The sequence below is a fragment of the Schistocerca americana genome, chromosome X (assembly GCF_021461395.2).
Source record: "Schistocerca americana isolate TAMUIC-IGC-003095 chromosome X, iqSchAmer2.1, whole genome shotgun sequence".
NCBI lineage: Eukaryota > Metazoa > Arthropoda > Insecta > Orthoptera > Acrididae > Schistocerca > Schistocerca americana.
This window is the reverse complement of record NC_060130.1, coordinates 405,685,084-405,696,329: the sequence shown is the minus strand read 5'-3', so window position 1 is coordinate 405,696,329 and position 11,246 is coordinate 405,685,084.

Sequence of the window (11,246 nt, the reverse complement as noted above, 5' to 3'; positions counted from 1 at the left end):
ATCGTCTATCTGCAAGTGTGACCTACTTCAAACTTTCTGTGAGATTTTTAACACTCTCACAATGGCTAAGTGTACCAGTCACAAGTCTTTCCGCTCTTCTTTGGACCTTCTCAATCTCTTTAATCAGACCCAACTGGTAAGGGTCCCATACACACGAACAGTACTCTAAGACTGGACGAACTAAAGTATTGTAAGCAATTTCCTTTGTTGAAGGACTGCATAGCTTCAGGATTCTACCAATAAAACACAATCTAGAATTCACCTTACTCGTTACTTGTGTAATCTGATCGTTCCATTTGAGATCATTTCGAATAGTCACACCCAGATACTTGACAGATGTCACTGCTTCCAAATACTGGCCATTTATTTTGTACTTGTACATTAATGGGGATTTTCGCCTTGTTACACACAGTAGGTTACACTTACTAATATTTAGCAAATCCTCACTGATTTGTTCACAACTTTCATGTGATACTACTTTCCTGTAGACTACAACATCATTGGCAAATAGCCTAATGCCGCTGTCAATACCATCAACCAGATCGTTTATGTAAATCGTAAAAAGCAGCAGGCCTATTACACTGCCCTGGGGCACAGCTGATGTTACACTTGTTTCTGTTTAAGTCTCCCCATTCAGGATGACATACTGCTCCCTGTCTGTTAGAAAACTTTCTATCCAACTGCATATGTCATCAGATAGACCATAAGCGCACACTTTTTGAAGCAAGTGACAGTGCAGAACTGAGTCAAACACCTTTCAAAAGTCGAGAAACATGGCATCAACCTGGAAGCCAGTATCCAGAGCCTGTTGTATATCATGCACAAAGAGGGCCAGCTGTGTCTTGCATAAACGCTGTTTCCTGAAACCATACTGGTTTCTACAGATGAGCTTCTCAGTGTCTAGAAAGGTCATTATGTCTGAATACAAAATATGTTCCATGATTCTACAACAAATGGATGTCAGTGAAATTGGCTGGTAATTATGTGCATCTGATTTTCTACCCTTTTTATAGATTGCTATGACCTGGGCCTTCTTCCAGTCCTGTGGAACTTTCCACTGTTCCAATGATATCTGATAGATTATGGATAAGAATGGTGCTATATTTGTAGCATAGTCAACATAAAATCTTATGGGGATATCGTCTGGGCCAGATGCCTTCCTGTCATCTAAGGAACTTAACTTCTTTTACAATCCCAGATACACTAAACACTGTGTCGGTCATCCTTGGGTTTGTTCAACAATTTAAAGGGGGAGTGGTGGTGCAGTCCCCTACTGTAAACAAGTTTTTGAAAGCTAGGTTTAGAATTTCGGTTTTCTGTGTATAATCATCTGTTACATTACCCATACTGTCAGCAAGAGAGGCTATTGAATTATTTATAGTGTTCATAAATTTTACATAAAGGAACATTTGAAAACAAAGTTAACATTTCAGCTTTTGCTTGGTTACTCTCAGTTTCACTTCATATTTCAATTGTGAGTGACTGTGCACTAACTTTGGTGACACTAACAGCCTTCACATATGACCAGAATGTATTTGGTATTGTGAAATATCATTTGATTGTTTTTTACTACATCAGCCACTGAAAGCTTCATACATTGCTCACTTGACAGCCAAACATGTTTCATTCAGCATCTTCCTATCTATAGCCCTATGCTTTGTTTTACACCTATCATGCAGTAGTCTTTGTTTCTTTAGAAGTTTCTTTGCAGTGAGTTTATAACATTGGGGGTACATCCCATTATGAAGGGTTCTACTTGGTAAATATCTATCCAATGCATGGTCATCAGTTCTTTTAATCTTTGTACTTTGGTAATCATTGTTGCCACAAGTGCATCTGGTCACTGACATCAGTTTCAATGTGGACATCCTGAATGAAGTCATGTCTATTTGGGGCCATTACATCTAATATATTTAGATCACAAGTTAGGTTACAAACGATCTATTCATAGTAGTTTTCAGAGAAGGCACCTAGTAACGTTTTACAGAATGTTTCGCCATGCCCACCACTAACAAAAGTGTAATCACTGATTGTTATTGACTTCACCAATGATTACAATATGATTGGGGAACTTATATATAATGAAACTGAAGTTTTTCTCTAAAGTTTTTTGCTAAATCAGGAGGTGATTCTGGTGGGCAATAGAAGGATGCAATTACCACTTTATGCCCACCCCTCATACTGTGACTTGCCAAAGAATCTCGCATGCTGCTTCATTTTCTATCTTGGTGGTCTGAGTTTCTTGTCTACTGCAACAAATACACCATCTCTATTTCTCATTAGCCTATCTTTCAATATACATTCAAATTGTCCCAAAAAAATCTCACAGCTATCAACTTCACGCTTCAATCAGCATACTATTAGAGCTTCACTGTTTTTAGGAGCACTTCAAACTCTGGCACGTTCTCTAAAATGCTTTCATTATTAACTACCAGGATTGAAATACTCTTGCCTGTGGGGGCATTCTTTTGGATCTTACACTTATACTTCTGGGTCTCCTACAGCCATCTGTACACCACACACACAATCAGCTACCTGGGTAACCATCTCTGATGTGTAGTGCACACCTGACCCATTTAGGGGGTCCTACAATTCTCAACCCTGCTGTGTTAAACACTGTTGTATTAAACACTGCTGTGTTCTGCCAAAGGTTTCCTTTAAAGGCAGTTAATGTCCTTGTGTTTGCATTTCTTTTGGGTACCACTGTAATGCCATAATCCAGAAACCTCAGTGTCCATCTTGATGGTTAACCTGACAGGTCCTTCAGGCTAGTCAGCCAAAAAAAATAATGGTAGTCCTTCACAACAGCAAATGACTTGCCAAATCAATATGACTGTAACTTATTGATGGCCCAAACAATTGCAAGGCATACTTTCACAGTTATAGAGTAGCTCGTCTTGGACTTGGAGAGTATTCTGGAAGCCTAAGCTATCACCTTTTCAGTACCTTCCTGAATTTGTACTAGAACTGCTGCTATCCCATAACCCCTAGCTTCAGTGTGGAGTTTTGTCTAAACATTCTCATCATACAATTCTATGATTGGAGAAGTGCCTCCTTAAGGATGGGAGGTGGTAGACCCTTTCCATCTGCCTACCGCCAAGATGGAAGTCCCTCCAGGCTCCTCCATCTCTCATCTTTGTCAATATCAAATTTAACTATGGTATGTGGAACAATCAGATGTATGTATACAATGAACAAGCTCATCATTCTTGCATATTCTGGGATTACAGTTACTTGATGTGCTAGAATTTCCTCCCCAACAGCATGTCTGTCCTCTTTTACTGCTGGTCCTTGGCAGGAGGGACTGCCCTCCCATGTTGCAGCCAGATGTCAACAGCAGTGACATGTTTGATGGGTCAGCTTGCAGAACGCACCTTATACCCATAACAACTACGACAGCCAACACAGTTGCAAGCAGAAGGCGGGAAAGGTAATTAGCTGTGGGGTTAGTGACTGTCACCAAAGCCCACTGATCCTGGCATTGTAAGCTGACTCTGCTCATATGGTGAGCTTCCATGTCATCTTAGACATTTTGCACTGGCACCACACTAACTAATATCATTACTATGTGGGTAGCACATCCTACTGACTGGTCACTGTTTCTTCTCATCATGGTGGCATGCCAGTCACAGGGCCAGCAGGCTTTTGTTCACAAATTTTCCCTGAAACCATCATCTGGCATGATGAGGGTGGAATACAGTGGCATCTTACATAGCCTATGGCTGTCCATATTTTGTGGCTTGATCCTATGCTGAGTGCTTTCTGCAGTTTTAACTAGTAAGATCAGTGATTTTCAAACTTCATTGTGACATCAGAGCACTCAAAATAGAGCCATTTTCTTGGTGAGAAGGAAATTCATTGGCTAGAGGTGTTAAACTATGCTCTTGGTGGGAGTACAGTGCCTGAGTCTCTGAAATGCAATTGGTGCCATACTACCCTGATTGGCACGTACTAGCTTTTGGCAGACTGAATTGGGCATGCTTTTCCTGGTGGAGGGCACTGAAGAGACATTGTCTACCAGACCACAAGCAAGTTCACTAGTCTTTTATCTGCACCATCCTGATGGAGTACTTAGAGTTTTCACAAATGGGCTTCTGGTGTCAACTTTGCAGTGGAGGTTAGCACCTCAACTTTGTCCAGAGTCATATCACATGCTGCTTTAACAGCCACACTCCACAGCTCATGGCACTGTGTATGACAACCACAGTTGGTAATATATGCAGCCCTGGCAACTAGGAGATTGATAGGTTATTGAGACACCACTTTGTAGCCAGGTTTCCAGTAACACTGGCACACCGCACTTTACTATTTCATGATAATTCATACCTGACACCTTTACTCTATCAGTGAGATGCATTTTCCAAATAATTACTCATTTTTATTGCCTCTCATTTCTGACTGGATTGGAGAGTATCATTATGTCCGGATAGTTTCCTGGTCAATCTCACAAACTGACCAATCTCAGATTTCTCTGCCACTAATTGATGTTTGTTTATTAGTTAGATCTCCATTCATGATTGTGATTGTCAATGATATATCTGTTGTTTTTAAGAATAAATTTAATTACAAAATTTTATTCTTGAATCATTTCAGAAGTCAAAGTTCCCTTACATGCACCTTCCCTGATCACATATTTTGAGGGACATTAATTAAAGTTTAATATGTATGAATTTATGTGAACGTTTCCCAACTCAGCAGATAGTACACAAGGGCCTCAATTAAAATTTGCACTTACAAATCCCTGAGCTACATTACAGTTATCATCTGCTTGGGGAGTGTATACTGATGAGCTAATCTCTAACACAGATTTGGGAACCGGGCAGCCTTCTGCTGCCACACCATTCGGATAACTTCCAAGGACAAGGGAAGATCTACCTTGCACTTTGTTCCAGGAAAATTTGGCATCTCCTTACAGTAGTTCTTGCAGGGAATGTTGTATTGTATTGTATTTTATTGATCCAGGCAATCATAGTATTTTACAGTTGTACACATGATACTGGCAGGTCAAGAGAGCATATTTACAAGTAATTTTTACAAATTGATTTTTACATTATTTTGTAGTGAGGAAATTATCTATCTTAAAGAAAACAGTCAATACAAATCATAGAATTTTATGGTTGTACATTAGATATTGGACAGGTCAAGAGAAAATATTTGCAAGTAACTTTTAATAAATTGATTTTACATTGTTTTGTAATGAGGAAATTATCCATCTTTAACAAAAGAGTAAATACAAATGTTGTGTAGTAAAATACAAACAGTCAATAGAAATGTAATTGTAAAATAATCCAGCATATTTCATAGACATGCACAGTATATAATTTTCAGACCTAATTGAAGATTTATTATAAAATTGTTTACAATTTTAACCCCTTTCAAAAAAATGATCAACTGCATAAAAGTATTGGTCCAAGAGATATTTTTTTAACTGATGTGAGAAGGCTCTTGGGTTCTTTGTTGCTTTGATTTAATTTGGTAAATTATTATTCCTTGGTACTGACATCTTTTATGAATCGTTAATAGTATGAGCACATTCCAAAAAAATTTCTCAAATCACAAGTGTGCTAAGAATTCAGAAAATCTGTAACTGCTCTTATTTTTTCTGGACTGGGGCAGAATACATGACTGTTAACTAGGTACTCCATGATTTTTATTTATTGGGGTCCAATGAAGCACTTTTTCAGGTCTGAACACACTTCAGCATCGTTGTCATGTCGCTTAGATGTTCTTCAAATGTCTTTGAAAAAAATGTCATCCAAACAGCAAAGACACATCTTCCATTTAAGGTGTCAAACATAGGTGTCCATCATATGTTTAAAGGTGGTTGGAGCATTGCATAGTCCAAACAGCATAACTTTGAATTCATGGAGGCCATCAGAAGCTATTAAGGCAGTCTTTCACCAGTCACTCTGTGACATTCACCTGCTTTATTTCATCATTGATTGTCCTCAGTGTCAACGTACTGCATTGTGATACTGGCTGAAAAATGGGGGTAAAATTCAACACTGACCACTTTAAATGATGTTGTCAACAGGTGCAGGTGTACACTTGCGTTTCACAGTTCTTTACTTTCACTGTTCGTACCCCCCAACAATGAACAGTTATATGGCCAGTGCACTATTGTTTAACATTTGATAAGGGCCATTAATAGTTTGCAAGCAAACATCCACACATACTACTACAATAGTTTACTGTTGAACATCTATGAGCAGTAAAAGCTTAACCACACAGTTCACAGTTCTTGAAGAATAGAAAGGTAGATATGGAGCAGACACTGTCATTTTTTTACCACACGGCCTAATTGTGTAACACTTATTTCACAGTTAAGTTAAAGGATTGTTGTTGTTCTAATCACCACAGGTTTCTCATCTGAAACTCAGCAGTGGACTTACTGTATCAGGACCAAAAATTGGGACCTTATATATCCTCACAATAATAGGTACTGAAACTACACATTAATCAAAGTTTAATTTACAGAAATTACAATTAAAACCTAACTCATTAAATTAATTAAATACTTTGAAAATTTCTTTCTTTTTAACATTTTCTCCTACTACAAGGTTTAGGCCAAATTATTTGTTTAAATCATGAAATTAACATATATAGTTATGCAAACAATACTTTTGACAAAACTGTTAATTACTTTGGAATTAATTAAGGGCTGTCATTGCTAACATGTTTTGGAATAGAGCCAAATAAATCCTTTAAGAATACTATTAGTTGTTCCTCTGAATATTTCTAATTACTACAGAATTTATATTTGTTTATACGCAACAACAGAATTTAAATTATGAAACAATTATTGATTTCACCCTGTAACAAAAGATACTAACTAGGAATAGTCAAAATAAATTAGAAAATCAATTACATACCTAAACTAAGCACAAAATTAGATATGGTGTTATATTCTTTAAAACTGAGGGCCAACCTTTCTCTTTTATGAAAATGCAGATTATGCTCACGTATGTTAATGGTAATTAGTCAAAAATGAAAAATGAAATTTAAGGTGGCAGATGGTAAAACAAGAGGGGAAGTAAAAATATACCAGCTTGCTTTGTCACAAGTCTCAACAACCCCAATCTGGTAGTGGCATGTCTGCATGTCCATAGTTGAGAAATAGTCTACTCATTTCAAGCAGTATAAGGTTTCATCAGTGCCCAGCAATGGGTAGACATGTTTCTTTGTGATTTTGTTCAGATGATGGTATTTGATGAAGAAATACCATGTGCCATTCTTCTTTTTCTCAAGGACCACAGGGGAGGACCAAGGACTCTCTGGAGGTTCAGTGATATCCTGCAGCATCTTCTCCATTTCCTCCCAAATTATGTATCATACATCTGGCAGCAACCTTTATGAGCACATACTAATTTATTTTTTATTTATTTATTTAAACATCAAGTTCTGTAGGACCAAATTGAGGATCAAATCTCCAAGGTCATGGAATGTGTCAGTACATGAAATTACATCACAAAAGTAATAACGGATAAAAATAAATGTTTATGAAGCCAAAAAAACCAGTCCGTAAGTTTAAATAAAAGCAATCAACAATACAACAAGAATCAGCTTAATTTTTCAAGGAACTCCTCAACAGAATAGAAGAAGTGACCCATGAGAAAATTCTTCAGTTTTGATTTGAAAGCATGTGGATTACTGCTAAGGTTTTTGAACTCGGGTGGTAGCTTATTGAAAATGAATGCAGCAGTATACTGCAGACCTTTCTGCACAAGAGTTAAGGAAGTCTGATCCAAATGCAGGTTTCATTTCTGCTGAGTATTAACTGAGTGGAAGCTGTTTATTATTGGGGATAAGCTAATATTGTTAACAAGAAATGACAGTAAGGAATATATATATTTAGAGGCCAATGTCAAAATACCCAGACTCATGAACAGGGGTTGACAATGGGAAGAGTTACCCCAAAATATAATACTATACGACATAAGTGAATGAAGATAACCAAAGTCGACTAATTTTCGTGTCGAACGATCAGTTCAAATAGAAAAAATGGCAGCAATAATCTTTGAACAAGATCCTGAATGCGGGCATTCCATGACAGCTTACTACCTATCTGAACACTTAGAAATTTGAACTGTTCAGTTTCACTAATCATATGCCCATTCTGTGAAGTTAAAACATCAGGTTTTGTTGAATTGTGTGTCAGAAACTGTAAAAACTGAGTCTTACTGTGATTTAGTGTTAGTTTATTTTCTACAAGCCATGACCTTAGGTCATGAACTGCACTATTTGAAACTAAGCTAATGTTGCACACAACATCCTTTACTACCAAGCTAGTGTCATCAGCAAACAGAAATATTTTAGAGTTACCCATAATACTAGAGGGCATATCGTTTATATAAATAAGGAACAGGAGTGGCCCCAACAATGATCCTTGGGACACCCCCCACTTGACTGTACCCCGCTCAAACCCCTCATCACAGCCATTCTAACACTGTGAATAATGACCTTTTGCTGTCTGTTCCTAAAGTAAGAGGTGAACCAATTGTCAGCTACTCCCCGTATTCCGTAGTGGTCCAACTTCTGGAGCAATATTTTGTAATCAACTCAATCAAATGCCTTAGTTAAATAAAAAAATATGCTTAGCATTTGAAACCTTTTGTTTAACCCATCCAGTACACCACAGAGAAAAGAGAATATAGCATTTTCAGTTGTTAAATGACTTCTAAACCCAAACTGTACATTTGATAGCAAATTGTGTGATATAAAATCATCAATTATCCTTACATACACAGCCTTTTCAATAACTTTAGCAAACACTGATGGCATAGGAATGGATCTAAAATTATCTACATTATCCTTTTCTCCCTTTTTATAAGGCAGCTTTACTACTGAGTACTTTGATCACTCAGGAAACTGAACATTTCTACAGGAAACATTACAAATATGGCTAAATACAGGGCTAATATGTGTAGCACAGTACTTTAATATTCTGCTAGGCACTCCATCATAATCATGAGAGTCCTTAGTCTTAAGTGATTTAATTATTGACTTCATCTCCCTCTTGTCTGTATCACAGAGGAGTAATTCAGACATCAATCTCGGAAAGTCATTTGCCAAGGAAGTTATATGATTCCCTGTAGAAACTATATTTTTATTTAATTCACCAGTAATGCTTCAGAAAATGATTGTTAAATACTGTTCATATATCTGATTTATCAGTAACAGAAATATTTTTGCAGCGAACTGACTTTATATCGTCGACCTTGTGCTGATGACTAGGCACTTCCTTCGCAACTGACCATATTGTTTTAATTTTATCCTATGAATTGGCTATTCTATTTGCATACCACATACTCTTTGCCTTCCTAATAACAGTTTTAAGCACCTTACAATACTGTCTGTAATGGGCTATTATAGCTTGATTGTGGTTACTCCTAACATGTAAACACGTAAGTACTCTCATTCTTCTACAGTTTTATGTATTTTTCCATATTTTCCGTATTTTTTGTATTTTCCCACAATTTTATTTATTTTTCATCCATTTTCATATTTTTACCAGGTTTTTCACAATTATACATATTTTTTCACATCTTTTAGTCTTTTATCCTATTGTGCAAGATCCATTCCAGTGTCCCTGACATAACATCAATGTCATAATGCTCTCAGACAATCACAAGGTAGCATTTTTACAAATTATTTATTACTGCTATTGAAGCTCCCCTCTCCATATTCATCATTTATAACTGGAACATATATAGCAGGTAAGATACAGAGACGCTGCAGGCTGTGTCTATTTGTTATTAACAAATTACATCACTTGAGACATGTTTGTCAATAAAAATTTTATTTTTCCTCATTCAAGGACCAGCAGACACCACACACTGGCAGATACATAAGTACTCTGATTTTCTCATATTATCCACAATTTTCCATATTTTACATAATTATTTGAGTTCTGTCTTGATGCCATGTCAACATCATGTTGCACTGAGTCATGACATTGGATCAACATCACAGTGCCATGTCACATTGCATCAGCATCACATCACGTGAGCTTCATGATGCTCTCAGCCAATCACAATGCAGCATGGGCCCAATTTATGTATCATTGCTAGGCCACCACTCCATTACTAGCATTTTTGTGGTGTCATAGAGTATGTGTTAGAAACAAACACAATGGCAGAAATAATGATGTCATGTCATATTATTGATGTCATATCAAACTCTATAAGCACTACTGAATTCTAAGAAACACCCCACCACAATACCATCCACAGAGAGAAGTCATTTTACAAGGCATGGGCTTCACAGAAATAAACTCGGAAAATCATTCATTAGTCGAGAAATCCTTAATGCAGTGAAGGCAGTTAAGGACAAGAATAGCACAACCATACCACTTCCACCACCAAACACAGCAACTGAAAATTTCCAACAAGAAAATGAAACTGAATCACTGACAACAGGTCCAGCACTAGAATCTCCACTTTCGTCAAAAACAGCTGAGATAAATGATTCAACTAGGACAGAAGTTTCCAAAGCAGCTTCAGCAGAAGCAGCTACATACTACGCAACTGCATCATTAACAAGAAAAAAAAACGCCTGATGTGCCAACAGCCAATGACCTTTCATCAGTATTGGCCGCTCCTCAGTCTTCAACAGTGAAAGACTTTTCACCAGCTTCACCATCATCAGTAGTAACAGAAGCAAACAGAAGAAGCACAAGAACCAGGAAACTTTCAACTCTGCAGGATTTTTGGTACCCGGCCTCAGTTACAAGACTAACATAAGGCAGATACCTTCAGATATACCAACTTCCAAGTCAAACCGGCAACAGACTCACCTCAACTGTCATCAACAGAAGAATAACCATGCCACCAGCTCATCTGAAGGATTTTTTAGCATCAGGTCTAAAGGGAAAGGCACCACCAAGATAAGTGAAAACAAATGCCTAACAGTGTTTCACCAAAACATTCAAGCCATAAAGAACAAAGCACAACAGCTAGAAGTAGAATTGGAAAAATTTGATGGCCAAATTTTGTGTATCACTGAACACTGGTGCAAAGGGAAGCAAATTGAACACATTGCATTAGCCTCATTTGACCTTGCATGTTACTATAGCAGAATCTCAATGAATGGTGGAGGTTCATGTATCTATGTAAAAAAAAGGTATGTCATTTAAAGTATGATATGATCTTTTAGATCTAGGTGAGGACAAACATTTCGAACTTTCCGCTGTTGAAATAATAGGACCTGGCATAGCAAAAAAATTAGTCATATTTTGTGTGTACTGC